This window comes from Arachis ipaensis, chromosome B09, assembly GCF_000816755.2.
Source record: "Arachis ipaensis cultivar K30076 chromosome B09, Araip1.1, whole genome shotgun sequence".
Taxonomy (NCBI): domain Eukaryota; kingdom Viridiplantae; phylum Streptophyta; class Magnoliopsida; order Fabales; family Fabaceae; genus Arachis; species Arachis ipaensis.
The window spans coordinates 86,500,799-86,519,734 of NC_029793.2; positions in this window are offsets into that span (position 1 = coordinate 86,500,799).

Here is an 18,936-nt window from a genome sequence, read left to right on the forward strand (position 1 = left end):
TTTTTTTTTTTTTTTGTGAAGGGTCAATTGTGTCCTTAAATCCGTGCATCAAAGTTTGGTGAACATCAAACTTGTATCTTGCTTAAGGGGTAAATGTGAGATGCTAGTAGTAAATCACAATTGATACCTTCATCACAGAATATGATTTCTTTTTAATTGAAAAGTCTCAGTAAGAGATAATGTATGATCATTGATGCATGATTTTTTTATCTTCATGAGAAGAGAAACACCAAACTTAGTGTTTGGTCATATGCTAGGCATAATATGTGAAAATGTTTGTAACACTGGTTTGGTGTGCTTGAAGGCACACCAAACTTTAGAAGTCTTAGCATATGAAAAAAAAAATTTGCATGCATTCATTGAGTTCGTCCATGAAAACAAACTTCATGCTCAGATGATCATAGCTTATTGAATTTAGAATGACATAAATCTTAAATCATGGGTTGCCTCCCATGGAGCGCTCTTTTATTGTCACTAGCTTGACATTGGGGCTTTCTTTATGGTGGTTGAGGATTGTAGTGCCTCAACTTGTCTCCCCTGACTGTGATCCTCCTCTTTGTTCTCTGGTGTTCAATTTCATCATGTTCCAACGAGAGTATGTTGCTAACATTGTAATAGTCATCAGTCTGTCGGCTTGCTCCCAGTTGTTGGTATATCAATTGCACTTTGTCACCTTTGGAAAGCCCCTCTGTTGGAATCTTCCTGTTCTTCCAACCCCTTTTTGTTTTGTTTCTGCGTTTCATCCTTTCTTTTGTTGACCTTTCTTTTCTGGCCGTAGGCTTACCTTGGGGATCTTTCATTCTTTCAGTGGCTAATACTCCAATATTCTCTTGGACTTCTTCATCAGTTTGCACAATCTTTTGTCTTGGGATGTTGTTGTGAATCGCCTTGTTGCTTTCTTCCTTTAACTGTGATTCTTCCTTGTCAAGTTCCATATAGTTTTTCTTCTCATTACCAAAATGTGCTTCTGGTAACACCTTCAGAGTGACACTCTTATCATGCATTCTGAGAGTTAATTCTCCTTCCTCTATGTCTATGATAGCTCTAGCAATGGCCAAGAATGGCCTTCCCAGAATAATAGAGTCACCATCATCCCCATCTAAATCCAGAACCACAAAATCTGCAGGGTATATGAAATTGTCCACCTTGACCAGAAGGTTTTCAATCATACCCCTGGGGTATACTGTTGACTTATCTACTAGCTCTAGAGATATCTGTACTGGTTTAACTTCTTCTATATGCAACTTTTTTACCAAGGATGATGGTATTAACTTGATACTTGCTCCTAGATCGCACATTGCTTTAGTGATGGTTAATTCCCCAATGGTGCAAGGTAGCAAAAAGCTCCCTGGGTCCTCAAGCTTAGGAGGAAGTCCTTTTTGAATCAAGGCTCTGCATTCCTCAGTAAGCAGTATAGTTCCTTTCTCATCCCAACTTCTTTTCTTGTTGATAAGCTCCTTCAAAAACTTGGCATACAGAGGCATTTGCTCAAGTGCTTCAGCAAAAGGAATATTGATTTCCAGCTTTTTGAAAGTCTCAAGGAACTTGTGAAAATGCTGGTCCTTGGTTTCTTTGTTGAACCTCTGGGGATATGGCAGTGGAGGTGTGATGCTTTTTCCTATTTGCTACTGTCCCTGAGTCACTTCTGTTGAACCGTGTGTCTGGTTGTCTTTTTCTTTGAGTTTCTCAATTCTCTTGTTTGGCATCACAACTGGATCCTTGGCTTTATCTGCCTTTGTTTGCTCCTCATCTTCTATTGCACTTTTGCTGCTCTCTGCTTGCTTCTTTGTAGTGTCATTATTGCTCATCAATGTTCTCCCACTCCTTAATTGTATCGCCTTGCATTCTTCCTTAGGATTTGGAATTGTGTCACTCGGCAGAGAGCTTGAGGGTCTCTCAAGAGAAATCTGCTTGGAGATTTGCCCCATCTGTCTCTCTAGGCTCTTCAGGGATGCTTCATGATTCTTGGTTGTTATTTCCTGGTGTTTCAACATTTTGTCTATCACGGCCTCCAAGTTAGTGATTCTTTGGGCTTCAGGTGATACTTGAGGTGGGTTATGAGATGTGGGTGGTGGATGGTAGGCATTTTGGTTGGTGGGTTGGTTATTATTTTGGTACTGGTTGGGGTTGGGGTAGTTGTTTTGAGGTTTTCTGTAGGGGTTTTGGTTAGTTTGCTGCTGGTTGTGGTTTTGGTTGCTTCTTGGGTTGTTTTGGTTTGAGTTCCTCTGCCATGGTTGTTGGTTTTGAGTATGATTATCTCCCCATTTGAGGTTTGGGTGGTTCTTCCAGGATGGATTGTATGTATCACCATACACTTCATTTGGTCCTTGGTTGTGCATATACTGTACTTGCTCTTGTTGTTGTTCTTCTTGAGTTTCCTCATTCTGTCCTCATGTGGTTGATGGTTGGCTAGTGTTAACTGCTGCAACTTGGAGACTATCAATCCTCTTGGCCATTTGTTCAAATTGTTATTGAATTTGCTGCTGCATCATCTTGTTTTGAGCCAAGATTGAGTCCACTCCTTCTAGCTCCATTACTCCTCTTCTTTGTGATGGTTGGCGGTTTCTTTGATGAGCAAAGAAATATTATTGAACCAAAGTGATGAGTTGTGGCTTTAGTTCAAAATTGTTTGCATTGACATTTGGAGTTAAGATGCTACTTCCACAATGTCTAGGATTTGCAAAAGTATAGGAAGCTAAAACTCTCCTCTGGGGTGGATTGTTATTGTTGTTGTCTGCTCCACCTGGTGGATAGGTTGAATGTTCCTCCATATCTTAGAATTCTTCTTCCGATTCCTCTTCTCCAACAATATTTTTCCCTCTTTCAGCTCTTCTTAACCTTCTAAGAGTTCTTTCGTCTTGTTCATGAAAGATGGGTGTATTTCTTCTTGTACCTGACATACAAGCAGAACATAAGAAACACACAAACCAGTGACTCTTCAATCTACTGCTAGAATGAAGTTTTAGTTAGCTTAAGCAAAAATTCAAACAGTTAGTGGGTTAATTGAAAATTAAAGGAACAGAAAATAAAAATGCTAGATCTAGATCACCACCTCACTTAATCATTGTCAATCTATTCAATCTCCGGCAACGGCGCCAAAAACTTGATGTGTGGAAAACGATCCAACACAAAACTAACCGGCAAGTGCACCGGGTCGCATCAAGTAATAATAACTCACGGGAGTGAGGTCGATCCCACAGGGATTGAAGGATTGAGCAATTTTAGTTTAGTGGTTGATTTAGTCAAGCGAATCAAGATTTGGTTGAGAGATTTGTGATTTGCAGAATTTAAATTGCATAGAAAGTAAAGGAAATGGGTGAATTGCATGAAATTAAAGAGAACTGGAATTTAAAATGCTGAATCTTAAAGAGCAAGAAATTAAATGGCAGAAACTTAGAACGCAAGAAATGTAAATTGCAGAATCTTAAAGTGCAAGAAATGTAAATGGCTTGAATTGTAAAGGGAATTGGGAGTTGGATTTGCAGAAATTAAACAAGGAAAATTAAATTGCAACAAACAGAGAAGCAAAGGATGTCTTGAATCGAACCGGATCTTAAACAGAAAAGTAAATGAGCATGAAAAGCAGTAAACAGAGGATGTAAAATTGGAATTTAGATCTCAGGACCCAAGAGACTAGAAAACCAAGTCTAGATCTCAATGCCTTCCTAGATCCAACAAGAACAATTGCAAAGAAATTAAAGAAGTGTAAAGTGCAGAAAGAGTAGAAACAGAAGCAATTAATAGAAATGGAAATTCAATTGTGTAGTAAAATGAAATAGAGAGATCTTAGGATGAGAATGAAACAGAATTCCTTCAATTCTCCAACCCAAGATCCAAGACGATTGTAACTGAAATTGAAAGCAAGAAAACTAAGAGGAATGGAATTCAATTCTCCTTCCCCGAGACTTAGAAATTAAAATTTACTCCACACCAAAAGCTCTCCGAAAACTCTCTATGAAAACTAAAAGGAAAAGCTCTCTGAAAACTTAAATTCTAATCTATTTATACACTTTCTTCAAATGGTCTTCAAGCCTTCAATTGGGCCCTTGCTCTTGATGGAATTGGGTTGATGGAGGCCTTGGTTGATTACTCTTGGAGTTTGGAGAAGAACCGAATTGAACCGGGTTTGAAATCATGAAAGCTTGAGTAAAAGTTGGAGTAAAAGTTGGAGGCTAACTTTTACTCCAACTTTTCACATCAGCACCCTTCTTTGCTGATACCAACGTTGGGGCAAAAGTTAGGGGTCTAACTTTTGCTCCAACGTTGGCCCCCCCTTGCATACTCATGGCGCCAACGTTAGCCAAAAAGTTAGGGGCTAACGTTGGCGCAAACTTTTGCTCTCCAGGGTGTGTTTTGTGATGCCAAAAGTTAGCCAAAAAGTTTGAGGCTAACTTTTGCTCCAACTTTTGCCCAAAATTTAGCCAAAAAGTTTGAGTCTAACTTTTGGTCCAGCTTTTTGCTTCCTGGTTCATTTTCAATTAATCCAAAAGTTTGAGCTAAAGTTTGAGGCAAACTTTTGCTCAAACTTTTTGTCCTCTCTTCCTCCTAACCATTCCTTCTTGCTTCAACCTTTCTCCAAGCTTTCTTCACCTATCATTAATCAACCAAACACATCAAAGCTATGCTCAAAATCTTGAGATATTCATTCTTTCATAATACGTGACAATTATAGCATAAAACCTCATGAAATTGCATTAATTCACACATGGTTGATTAAATCAAAGGAAACATGAAAATCTACCCAATTGGCTTGCTTATGGCTCAAGAAAGTGCATAATTCAATTGAAAACAAAAGAAAAAGGCTAGTGAAACTAGGCTAAGATGACTTGTTATCACGTACGCGTCACTGCCATTTCGCGCTAGGCACGTGTCCGCGTCGTCCACGCGTACGCGTCACTGCCATTTCGCGCTACGCACGTATCCGCGTCTTCCACATGTACGCGTCGCTGCCTTTTTCTTCAAAACTCCATTTTTGTGCTTTCCTTCCATTTTTGTATGTTTTCTTTCTGTCCTCTAAGCTATTCCTGCCCTATGAAGCCTGAAAATACTTAACTCACAAATCACGGCATCAAATGGTAATAAAGGATAATTAAAATTAATATTTTTAAAGCATAGGAAACATGTTTCGACATATATCATAAAATAAGGAAGAAATAGTAAAACCATGCAATTCATATGAATAAGTGGTTGAAGAATTGATAAAAACACTCAATTGAGCACAAGATGAATCATAAAATAGGGGTTTATCACTTTGGCGTGCCATGCCCAGCTTGGCGTGCCACGCCCCTTTTGTGGCCTTCAACCTTGCTCTCTGGAAACTTACACTGGCGTGCCATGCCCAGCTCTTGGCGTGCCACGCCCATGTAAAGGCTTTGGGTGTCCTCTTTTGAAAAACTATGCTGGTGTGCCACGCCCATGAAAAATTTTCAAACATGCTTCTCTGGAAATCATAACTGGCGTGCCACGCCCAGTTTCTGGCGTGCCATGCCCATATAGAGGACTTGAGGATCCTTTCTGGAATTCAATACTGGCATGCCACGCCCAGCTCCTGGTGTGCCACACCCATTCATTTTTGTGGCATTTGTTCCACGTGGCACGCCAGTTTCACACGCCCAGCTTGTTTTATTGTTTTCTTCCCATTTTGTTTCTCTTTTCCACTTGAAATTCAGCATAACCCCATTTCAAAGCAATGTACCATAATATTCATCATTTAACTCATGAATTGCAATGATTAAATGAGATTATGCTCTTTTATGGTCCTTTTTATGCAAGAAAAAAGGATAAATGATGCAAGTCATCACAACACCAAACTTAAGCGTTGCTTGACCCAAGCAAATCAATGTGAGTAGTTCTTAAATAAATTAAGACTTGACCTTGAATGGATGCAAAACATTACTATGGATGAGGTTAAGTGTTTAACACATGAATATTTTGTTTCAATGTCACAAGGAACTTCTAGATCCTTGAAGGTTCTTCCATGTATAAGCTTCAGGGGCCCTTTTTATTGATTGTCACCTTGAAGTAGCAAGAGTTATTTCATTCTCTTTTGGTTGTTCTTTCCTTTTCACTTTTTCTTTTTCATTGACCACGACTTTAAATGTTTTGTCTCAAGACAACCCTTTCGGTAGGCTTTCAATTAGCACTCCCAAACCAGTTGGCTTTAGGGTACTAGGTGTTGAAACACCCCTAAGAATTTACTTACCTAGGTCTCTTCTTGACACATCTTCACCACAAGCATATACTAGGTTTTCTAACTCTTTTGAGCTATTTCGTGTTTCTTTCCATCCTAGTAGTTGATGCTCAGAGCCTTGGGTCTTTATTGCTTACTACTTCTTGGTTCTATGGATAGTCAAGAAGCACCCTTTTGCCTCTACTTGTCATACCTTTCAAGCCTAGTTGATTCAGTTCATTCAATGTTCTACACTTAGTTTCTTATCTCTTAGTTTTTGAACAGTCTCACTTGGTCTTAGTCTCTTTTGCTCTCGTTTTTGTAACAACTCACAACAACTCTTATAGAAACAAACTATGCTTTTATTGATGTTGATGAAACTTGAACTAACATTGCAGTTTCTTTCTTGTAATTCAAAGGACTCATAAAAGACTTCAGGACATAAGACTAAGCATTAAAACATAAACTATCCTAACACTGTAACTTATTATTAAGCAGAAATTAAAACATAAAGAAACTAAACAGAAATTCAGTAATTTGAGAGTGTCAACCATGGAACTCAACAACCTTGAGCAGCTTTAGTTCATTGGCCCTTTTCCTTTGTCTTTCTTTTTGGAAGGGGAGGAGTCATCACCATCCTTCTTGGAGAATTCTTCTTGTGCCTTTTTATTCTTGGGCTTCCAAAATCCTAGCCTCCTCATGTAATTTCTTTCATCTTCCTTGTGCTTGGCCAGAATTTCCTTTTGTCTTGCACTCAACTCCTCCATTCCTTGCATGAATGTTGGGTATCCAAGGTTTAAGGCAGCCACAGCATTACACAAGTGATTCAGCTTCGCTTTTGTGTAGATATCATATTGCCTCCTTGAAATAGTTCTGGCATCATAAAGATTCCTGAACTCAGCAAGGTTCCTCTGCTGCCATTTATTTTGCTCCACTATCTTGTTGAGTACGCTTTGCATCTCTCCCCAGTCGAACTGTTCTTGCTGCACCTTCCTCATGTGCCCCAAACTCCCTTGGAGTTGTTGTATGTTCTCATTCACTTGGTCCCATTTCTTTTGTTGATCCTTAAGTTGGTTGACATCCTCTCTCAAATGGTGTATATCTCCCTTCATTTGGTGTATATCTCGCTTCAATTGCTCCCAGTTGAGACCTTCAAGAAATTGTTGGTATTGTTGGTATAGTGGTGGTTGAAGTTCTAGGTAGTGTGGTTGCTCTTCTTGTTGTGGTTGCCCTTGTGGCACATGAGCATGAGCTCTATACTCCCTTCTTCTCTCAAGTGGGTTGACAGCCACCACTTTGGCCATCTTCTTGGCAGTTATGAGCTTGTCTTGTTCTACCAGCACCTCATCAATAATCTTCTCAACCCCTGGTTCATCACATAGCCTTTGGATAATGCTGGGGAAGGCCAACCTTGTGCTATCCTTAGTGCTTTTCAGCACCATGTTGATGTTGTTGGCAATCATCTCCCCAACATTCATATTTTCCCCTTTCATGATGCGGTATATGAGCACAGTCCTTTCCACTGTCACCTCAGAAGTGTTGGAAGTAGGATTGAGAGATCTTCTCACAAATCCAGCCACCCCCTAGCTTGGGGCTCAAATCCCTTCTTCTCAGCTGGTTGGGTCTCCCATCTTTGTCATTTATCCATTGCACATTCAACACACAAATCTCATTGAGGATTTCATCAAATCCTGGGTCTTCTTACTTCATTCTTTCTTCAGAGCTCCGAGTGGAGCTTGTTTTCTTCACCATGAGCATCTTGTCTATGTTAGAGGGGCTGTAGTCAATGGTTTTCCCCTTAACATAGCAAAGATATTGCCCTAGCTGAGGCACAACATTGGCGTAGAATTCTCTAACCAAGCTTTCCACCACTGTCCTAGGTGGGTTACACAAGAGTGCCCACCCTCTGTTGTTGATTTTTCTATTGATCTCAGGGTGTTCATTCCTTCCCAATTGGAAGCCAACCTCTGGAATAATTTTTCTCTCACTCACCCAACCATAAAATTAGTTTTGGTTGAATGAAGAGAGGAACTTGTGTTCATCGTAGCTTGAGGATCCTGAGGTTGGTTCCTTGGTCTTTCTTTTCTTTGATGATGAGGCTCTTGATGGTGCCATTGGGATGAAGAATGGGTGTTTGAAAGGCTAAAGAGAGTTGAAGAAAGTTGCAAGAGAACAAGCAAAATACAGTTTTGGTCCATCACCAAACTTAGGACATGATTTTCCCTAATCAAGTAGAAGAGGAAAGGTAAGGAAAAGAGGAAGGAGATAAGAAGAAAGAAGGAATTGTGTGGGTTCTTTTCGTGTGTGAAGTTGGGGTTTGAAGTGTGAGGAGAGGTGGGAAAGTAGGGGGTTTTTATAAGGGTGGAGAGTGTGGTCTGAATGGTGGGAAGTGAAAGCAATTCAATGTTTTCCCACTTAGGGAGTGGCGCCTAGCGTGGGAAGAGGCGCCAATCCTTATCCTTCTTTGCTTCCTGCATGTGTTGAGTTCTAAAGTGCAAGTACACTTTGACTTCTTGCTTTATGAGCTATCAATCATGTGGGCCCGATTCTCTCTCTTGAAAATAAAACCGAAACCCCATCAGTAATGACAAAAGAATCCTTCACATTCCTTGTAGTGTTAATAAAATTGCAACTGATGAGTGTCCCTTGAGACACCAAACTTTAATTCCATTGCATCTAATAAATTGTGTTCATCATTGGGTTTTTAATGTGTTCATAAGGATGAATTAACTTTAATCCTTTCACATTCTTTTGCTTCTAACCCCTTCTGAACTCATTTAGAACCAAATTTCATGCATTTACCAATTTATTAAATGCTTTCAACTTGAATGGTATTGGGCTTGCTAGGTGATCTTCATATGGTGGTGGCCACATCAAACTTAAACTCTGGGCTTACTTTCAACTTTAATTTGTTCAAATGGTTGTAAGCCTAGATTAAGTGGATTGGTGGCCACACCAAACTTAGCTTTTTAGCTAGTTCTTAGCCCAATTACTCATCATCAGTGAATCTATTCATCAAATTGCACTTTCAGAGAAAAAGAAAATAAATTGAAGATTTCCTAACTACCAAAACTGATATTTAAACTTCATAATCTACTACCTTCAATCTACCTTTAGGAAGCAATGAAACAATAATATTAAACTGAAACTTAAACAACCTAAGTTGACAATTTTAAGCTATTTCTAAGAAAGCAGTAAATCAAAAGGATATAAAGTGTTGGGGTGCCTCTCAACTAGCGCTTCTTTATCGTCACTAGCTTGACGTTCTTCCTTCCTTAGCTGAGGTTGTAGCTCACTCTCTTCTCATCCAGTGAGTCTCCCAAGTAATGCTTGAGTCTATGGCCATTCACAGTGAAAGTTCTTTGTGTTTTGTCCTCCATGAGCTCTACATGACCATAAGGTGATACCTTGAGGATGGTGAAGGGTCCAGACCATCGAGACTTAAGCTTCCCTAGGAAGAACTTGAGTCTTGAATTATACTGCAGCACTCTCTGACCTTCTATGAACTTTCTTCTTGCTATCCTTTGATCATGTCACCTCTTTGTGTTTTCCTTGTAAATCTTTGCATTCTCATATGCTTGATTCCTAAACTCTTCCAACTTATTGAGTTGCATTAGCCTCCTTTCTCCAGCAGCTTGATCATCAAAATTCAGCATTTTTAGAGCCCAGAATGTTTTATGTTCAAGCTCAACTGGTAAGTGACAAGCGTTACCAAACACCAATTGGTATGGAGACATCCCAATGGGTGTTTTGAAGGCTATCCTATAGGCCCATAAGGCATCATCCAGCTTTTTAGACCAATCCTTTCTTGAACTTTCAACAATTTTTTCAAGAATTCTTTTGAGCTCCCTGTTTGAAATCTCAGCTTGCCCGTTGGTCTGTGGACGGTATGGAGTTGCCACTTTGTGCTTCACTCCATATTTAGAGAGGAGTGCTTCAAGTTGCTTGTTGCAGAAGTGTGTTCCTCCATCACTAATGAGGGCTCTAGGAACTCCAAATCGGCTAAAGATATTCTTTCTCAAGAAGTTCATCACAACCTTGTTGTCATTTGTTGCTGTGGCTATGGCTTCTACCCACTTAGACACATAATCTACAGCCACCAATATATAATTGTTTGAGTAGGAAGATGGGAAAGGTCCCATAAAATTAATTCCCCACACATCAAACTATTCTAATTCCAGTATAAACCTCTGTGGCATTTCATTTTTCTTAGGTAGATTACCAGCCATTTGGCATTCATCACACCTTGATACCAATTCCTTTGCATCCTTGAACATGGTTGGCCAATAGAACCCACATTGTAGCACCTTGGCTGCAGTTCTTTCCCCACTGAAATGGCCTCCATATACATATCCATGGCACTGCCAAAGCACTTCCTGCCCTTCATCTTGTGAAATACACCTTCTCAAGATACCATCAGCACACTTTTTGAACAAATATGGCTCATCCCAAGTGTAGTGTTTATCATCTTTGATTAGATTTCTCCTCATGTGTCTGTTGATGTTAGTTGGTAGTTCCCCAATAGCCTTGAAATTGGCTATGTCTACAAACCAAGGGGCTTCTTATATCATCATCAACTACTCATTAAGGAAGCTTCCATTCACTGCAAATTGATGTGCATCATCTTCTTTTTGTGGAATCCTTGAAATGTGGTCAGCCACTTTGTTTTCTGCTCTACTCCTATATTTAATTTCAATGTCGAACTCTTGGAGTAGCAGGATCCACCTTATTAGTCTTGACTTGGACTCTTGTTTGGTAAGCAAATATTTGAGTGCTGCATGATCAGTGAATACAATTACTTTAGAGCCAATAAGATATGATCTAAACTTATCAAAAGCAAAGACAATGGCAAGTAATTCCTTCTCTGTAGTGGTAGAGTTCCTTTGATTCTCATTGAGGACTTTGCTGGCATAATAAATAACATGCACCAACTTGTCTCTCCTCTGTCCTAAAACAGCACCAACAGCAAAGTCAGATGCATCACACATCAGCTCAAAGGGGAGATCCCAGTAGGGTGGTGCCATGATAGGTGCAGAGGAGAGTTTGATCTTAAGTTCTTCAAAGGCTAGCATGCACTCTTTATCAAAAACAAAAGGTACATTAGAGACAAGTAGGTTGCTCAAAGGTTTGGCAACCTTTGAGAAATCTCTAATGAACCGCCTATAGAAGCCTGCATGTCCTATAAAACTTCTAACTGCTTTGATTGCAAGGTGAGGGTAACTTTTCAATCACCTCCACCTTAGCCTTGTCCACATCTATGCCTCTTTTTGAGATCTTGTGGCTAAGAACCCCCCTCTGTAACCATAAAGTGGCCAAGAACCATAAGGTTGGTTTCTTGGCATCTCTTTAGCACCATGGCTAAGTGGTGCAAGCAGTTAGAATATGAATCACCAAACACAGAGAAGTCATCTATAAACACTTCAATAAATCTTTCAATCATGTCTGAAAATATGGAGAGCATGCACCTTTGGAATGTTGCAGGTGCATTGCACAATCCAAAGGGCATTCTCCTATAAGTAAAAACTCCATAGGGACAGGTAAATAAGGTATTTTCTTGGTCCTTAGGGTCTACAACTATTTGGTTGTAACCAGAGTAACCGTCCAAGAAGCAATAATATTCATGTCCCGTAAGTCTTTCCAGCATCTGATTGATAAACCCATATTTTATGATATATATTGTGCTCAATTCAAGAGATTTATTCAATCCTTCACTCACTTATTCATGTAAATTGCATGGTTTTACTTTCCCTTCCTTATTATGTGATATATGTGAAATACATATTTCCTATGTTTTAAAATTAATTATTTTAATTACCCTTTATTACCATTCGATGCCGTGATTTGTGTGTTAAGTAGTTTCAGATATTCTAAAGGCAGGAATAACTTAAAGGATGGAAAGGAAACATACAAAAATAGAAGGAAAGAACAAAATGGAGTTTTTGAAGAAACTGGCAGCGACGCGAACGCATGGACGACGCGGCCGCATGCCTAGCGCAAAAAGACAGCGACGCAAATGCGTGACTGACGCAGACGCGCGCTATGAGCAGAACACAGATGACGCGGATGCATGGCCTAAGCGAACGGGTGACAAGGAAAACTCCAGATGACGCGACCGCGTGACCCACGCGGACGCGTGACAGACGCCACGCACCAGAAATTACAGAAAATGCTTCTAGCGATTTCTGAAGCCCTTTTTGGCCTAGATCCAAGTCCAGAAGGCACAGATTAGAGGTTATGAAGTGGGGGAATGCATTCATTGAGGAAGAGATCCAATTATTTACTTTTCATAGTTTAGATGTAGTTTTTGGAGGGAGAGGTTCTCTCCTCTCTCTTAGGTTTTAGGATTAGGATTTCTTATTATTTCAATTTAGTATTCCAACTCCTTATCAGGTTCAATATTCCTTTAGTTTATATTTCCCTTTTGCTTTAAGATATTTTAATGCTTTCCTTTAATTACTTTTGTTGCCAAATTGGCTTATGAACCATTCATGTTTAGATTTTATTTTCTATTTAATATGATTTGAGGTATTTCAGAATTATGATTGCTTTCCTTTATTTACATTAATAATTTACATTTTCTTCCTTTTGGCTTGGTTGATTAATTGGTAACTCTTGAGTTGTCAAACTCATCGTGATTGATAATTGTTATTTTTACCAATTGAATTAAACTCCAATAACTCTAGTCTTTTCTTAGGAATCGACTAGGACCTGAGGATCAAACTAATTGGTCCACTTGACCTTCCTTTGCTTTATTAAAGGCTAACTAAGTGGGATTAAAATTCAATTCTCATCACCATTGATAAGGATAACTAGGATAGGACTTCCAAAATTCTTATACCTTGCTAAGAGTTTATTTTAGAGTTATTTATTTATTTTAATTGTCATTTAAATTACTTGTTCCTTACTTTCAAAACCCCAATTTGCAAAACTCATAACCAAGAATAAGAACATACTTCCCTGCAGTTCCTTAAGAAGACGACCCGAGGTTTAAATACTTCTGTTATCAATTTATTTAGGGGTTTGTTACTTTTGACAACCAAAACTTTTGTAAGAAAGGTTGATTGCTTCGTTTAGAAACTATACTTACAACAAGAATTTATTCTAAATTCTAAACCGTCAATCTTCCTCTCCTCAAAATGGCGCCGTTGCCGGGGAACTGCAATCGTGTGCCTTATTATTGGTTATTGTAAATATGTTTCTTTTATTTGTTTAATTGTTTTTGTTTTTCCCTTTTTACTTCTTTTAGCTACTATGAATTCTCACCCCTCTCGCTTTGAGTTTGGTTCTAATATTGTTGAAGGAAACGGAAGTTATAGCAAGAACATGCATCAAGGTCAGAGAAATCAAAGATGGATGGAGCCAAGAGGATTTGATCAACCCTTTAAGCAACAACACCTTCCAAGATATCATGGACAAAGACCATTATACAATGCAAACCAAGCTAATAGATATGGTGGACAACCTTGTAACTACCAACAAGCCCCACCCTGTGCCTATAGACCATCCTCACAACATAACTTTGAACCACCACACTCACAAGCTCCTTTTCACCATTCACCACCATACGATCCTTATTTACCCTGATTCCAATCCAATTACTCCCAAACACCATCACTTCCCTATGTGCCATGTCCATATCCATCACCTAAAGAATCGCAGTCTCGCCTCAAGAAAACAGTAGATCAACTTCATACAACCCTTCATCAGCTGGAGCAAGCAATACATCAATTATCTTTCAGACGTTCGGACCCTCAAGGAACTCCAATAGCTTTATGTGGAGAATCTAATGACAAACGTAGCATGAAGGAGACACTAGAAACCCCAGAGGGCAGTAATGAGCATAACTTTATTCTGGAACAATTGGAGGAAGCTCAAATTATCCAAGAAGAAGAAATACTGATTGAAGATTTAGGAGATGCTGAACCTCCATTGGAATCCAGAGTTGTGAAGAATTCCGTCAAGGACGTTACAATTGATACTAAGGAGGATAGTGCACGGCCCCCAAAGCAGGTATTTTATGAAGAACTAGACGGAATAACCCAAGACACAAGTTTCCTTGATGATGGTAGCCTCCAGTCAAGTTCTCCTAGTAATGAACTTGCATCCGCAAGTGAATTCTCTGAGATTGAAGAATCTTCCCCAAGTGAATACGAAGATGATGCAGAGGTAGATTTCTCTCAACCTCCAGCTTATGACTTGAGTGATGAGGAAGACATAGAAGACTTTGATCAGGACGGTATTGCATTTGAAGAATTTTGCAAAGAAGTGGATAAATTCACAGAAGATTACAAGGGAGTAGAACTTACAGAACCACTGGAAACACTTATCCCAAGGCCATTACCACCCAATACAAGCTTCAAGTGGGTACAATCCTTAACCTTTAACTTTACTTTTCCACTTGAATATGGTGTGGTTGAAACAGATGGCCAGCTTAGAGCTCTCTGCGGCTTTAAGAGTAAGAGGGAAATGGCTCATACTCAGAGCTAGTGCACAAGGTTCAATAAGGTTCCACGCTTCAACTCGAAGTGCACGGATTGGCATCATGTTCAATGGAATGGATCTCGGAAAACGTTTGGTCATCTTGGTGAGAATCTAATTTCTGAACTGCCCGAATGGAAAAATATAGATCAAGACGAAGGCGGATTTAAAAGCAAAGTTTGGGATCTTGGAATCTATTCTGACATTTGTCACCCCAAGAGCCTGAGAATTTGTTTGAAGCTGCTCAGAAAATTCACATGCCTAGTTTGGGACCCCGGAGGCTGTTGGCATTCCAAACATTGGTGGAGATTTCTAGATAAATTTAAGCACAAGCCACCATAACAGGAAGCTCATCTAATGTCCAACTTAAGGACTTTAACTAAAAGTGCTAGGTGGGAGACAACCCACCATGGTATGATCGTTCCTGTTTCCATTTTATTTCGTTTTGTTTATTTTTATATTGTTTTATTTTCATTGAACCTGCATAGTATTCGTAAGCATTTGCATTAGCATTACATACTGCATAACTACATAATCGCATATTAAAAAAAAAAAAGGCGTGCGACACGATCGCCTCGCTAAAGCGTTCGCGTCAGTTGCGAAAAACACCCCCCACGCGTCCGCGTTATTCACGCAGCCGCGTCATCTGGAAATCGGCGTAAAAATCTAACGCCAAGAAATCTGGGTTGGAATCGTGCGGTTGTTGTGCGTTTAGCACAAAACGGCCCACGCGTTCGCGTCCACCACGCGAATGCATCACCCATCTTCGCGTGAGCGACGCATTCGCATCGCGTGGATTACACAACACCTCAAAAGGAGACAGAGAGTTGCACTAAAATGACGCTGGAATTGTGCGTTTAGCACAATTTCCAGCAACGCGGTCGCATGCCTCATGCGACTGCGTCATTCAGCCTTCTACCCATTCCATGCGATCGCGTCACTCACGCGATCGCGTCAACCCTTTTCCACCCTAGCTATGCAACCGCGTGCCCCACGCGTTCGCGTGGATTCAAATTCATTAACCCCCAGTCATGCAAAACCCTACCCCGTCGCGCCCCCCATTCCCCTTCTTCTCCCTTTCTTCTCTGTAACCCTCCCTTGCGCCCATCACCACCACCCCAACCACCTCCACCGGCCGCACCACCGTCGACCACCCAGCCACGACCGCGACGCCACCACCCCCCTTCTTCCTTCCCTCTCTTTCTTCTCTTTCTCTTCTCTTCTTCCCTCCACCACCGTTGCCCCCACCAGCCACCACCGCTGCACCTCCCACCAACACCCACCCCCTCCCTTCCTTCCCCCTTAACCACCCTTCCCTGCACCCCAGCCCTAACCAACACCACAAAACCATCCCTGCCGCCACCAAGGTTTGCCACCGCGCCACCCTACACCGCCGCAGCACCACCCTAACCACACCCCCACCAACTCTCAGTTCCTTAGCTTAGTTCATACGCCTACCAGGTTCCGCCGAACGCCACCTTTCTTTCATTCCTAGTCATTTTCATATTTTTTTAAGTTTATGTTTCGATTTAGGATAGTTAGAGTTGCATGTTTGTAGTGGATTCTAGGTGGTTAGGTAGCTAGGATGTGGTTAGTGGATTTAGACCTGTTTAATTGCAATGTTCTTGTTACTTGTTTTATCATTTTCATAATTCTGCTGTTGCTGTGATCTAAGTATTCTTCATATGATGTTCTTTCCTATTTCATGCTGCTTTTTACACTACTTTTCCCTGATTCATTTTCTGTATATGTAATTGCAGCTTTACTTTAATTTGTATGAACTATTCTGATTGCTGTTTATTACCCGGAAACATCCAATTTTAGCCGGAATACTGCCCAATTTTCTCTAAATTGTTTTGATATTCATTCATGTTTTAGTTTTGGCTATTTGAATTTGGCATTCCTCAGCTTTTACCAAACCAATTCATGAATGAACGGGCCAACATTCCTATTCATCTATTTTTCGGGTTAATAAATCCAATTATTGTTGATTAGATTTCACTTTTTCGCTATTTCTATATCTATATGAATCATCAACAACTTAATTTCCTTGCTTGAATATGAGTTGTCTGTTGCTTAAAATTGTAAAATTCTTGTTGCTTAGAAACCAATCATCAAGCCACTTACTCTGACTTTCTTTTTACTAACTCACTAATTTCCGCTTTCTAACCTCTTTTTCAACTTTAACCACTTTTAACTTTCTAAACTTACCTCTTTGCCTTTTAACTAACTCCTTTAACTTTTTACTTCATAGCATGATTATTATTTTTCCTAGTTAAATCGGTATTTTACTTATATCATATTTTGGATTGTAATTTCTCATCTCAGCTTTTTAACTCCAAAACACTCCAAAATGCATAATTATTCAACTCATTTCATTATTCTACTACTCCTTTTCCACTATGTGCTTATCTTGTTAATTGCCTACTTGTTTTCCTGCTTTTATTATATCCTAGATTTCTATTTTTCAAGATGTCTGACCCTCAAAGAAAGGGAAAAGGAAAGGCAACAACTCGCAAACGAAAAAGAGGTGAATCCTCTATGTCTCTCCTAGAGCTTATGCATGATGACTCCTGGCGGGAAAAGCATTTTACCCCGCAGGAGAAGGATGACCAGCTCCTCCCTGCCACTGATCTAATTAAGTTTGCAAACCGATACTCTGAGCTGAAGTATCCAGTGTTTGCTGCCTCCAGAAATCTGTACCTGGAGAGAACTTTGAAAATTCCAGAAGAACTACAGTAGTACACCTCCGATCAGATCAAACAAAGAGGCTGATTCTTCTTGGAGAGAAATTTGACTGAGGTCAATGCTTCCTGGGTAAGAGAGTTTTACTGCAATTATTTCAAGACTTCCCTGGATGCAGTGCACCTCAGAGGGAAACAGATACTGGTCATTGAAGAGGCCATTGAGGATATTCTGCGCCTTCAGCCTAAGTCAGAATAGCCTGATGGTTACCAGAAGGCTGAAGAGGACATGCGCTTTCTGAGATTTGACTGGGACGCTGTCAAAGAGAGGATAGCCCTTGACCCTACTGTCCCATGGGTCATGGGTAAGAACACCACCATGCCTAAAGGAATCAAGCGGATCTACTTGAATGATGAGGCTCGGCTCTGGCACCAGATCCTGAGTAACTTTATTATGCCGAGCACTCATGAGACGGAGCTGCCTGCTACTATGATTACCCTCCTCTGGTGTGTGATGGAGGGTAAGGACCTGTATCTGCCACGTTTCATCTGGCACTATATGGCTAGGGTCCATGTCAGAGGCACCCTCCCTTTCCCTTACCTGGTCACCCAGCTAGGCCGTCGAGTTGACGTGCCTTGGGAGAATGCTGATGAGAAGCCACCTGCTGCGGACTACAAGAAGATCATTCCTCACAGCAAGAACTTCCTGGCTTTAGGCTACAGACCTTCATTCCTTCCTGCTTCTGATGAGACAGCCACACCTTCAGCTGCCCCCTCTTCTTCCACTGCTGCACCTGTCCCACCCACTGCATCTCCGGCTGCTCCTGAGCCTATTTACCATTTGGTGCATCGCCTCTTCGCCCGCTTGGACCGTATGGAGCGTCACAACAAGCGACGCTATGAGCACGTCAAGTTGATGATCCGTTCTGGAGGCGACATCCCCTCTGAGCCTGACACCCCTTCTGATACATCTGAGGTGGAGGAGGACGCTTACGAGGAGGAGACCCCCACCCAGGCTTCACAGGTAGGACCGGAGCAGGCTGCGCCACAGCGGGAGGAGCCACAGCAGATTCAGGCCGCAGATCCAGAGATTCCTATCCAGTTAGAGCCTCCTGTATAGCAGACAGATCCTCCTACCCTCATCTAGCCTGCAGATCCTCAGGCCACCACCGAGACTCCAGCAGCCCATCCTTCCAGTGATGACACCTGTTCACACCCAGCTTGAGTGAGCATCGAGGACGATGCTTTATTTTAAGTGTGGGGAGGTCGCCATCTCTGCCGTATTTTTTGGTGAACCACTACAGACTCTTTTATTTTATTTTGGTTATTTTTCTTTATTTTTATCTTTATTTTTATCTTTATTTTTATTTTTATCTTTCAGTACTTATACATTGTTCTTTTCATGTGTTTTTAATCTACTTTCTGCATTTTGCACTTTAGTTTATACCATTAGCCAGTTAGTTTAGTTGCAATTCCAACTTATTAGTTATAGAATATGTGGATTAATTAGTATAGTTTACCCTTTAGCATGTGATAGTTAGTTTAAATTGAAAATAAAAAGGAAGTAAACTAGAGACTTTAACAGAATAAAAGCAATCCACACAC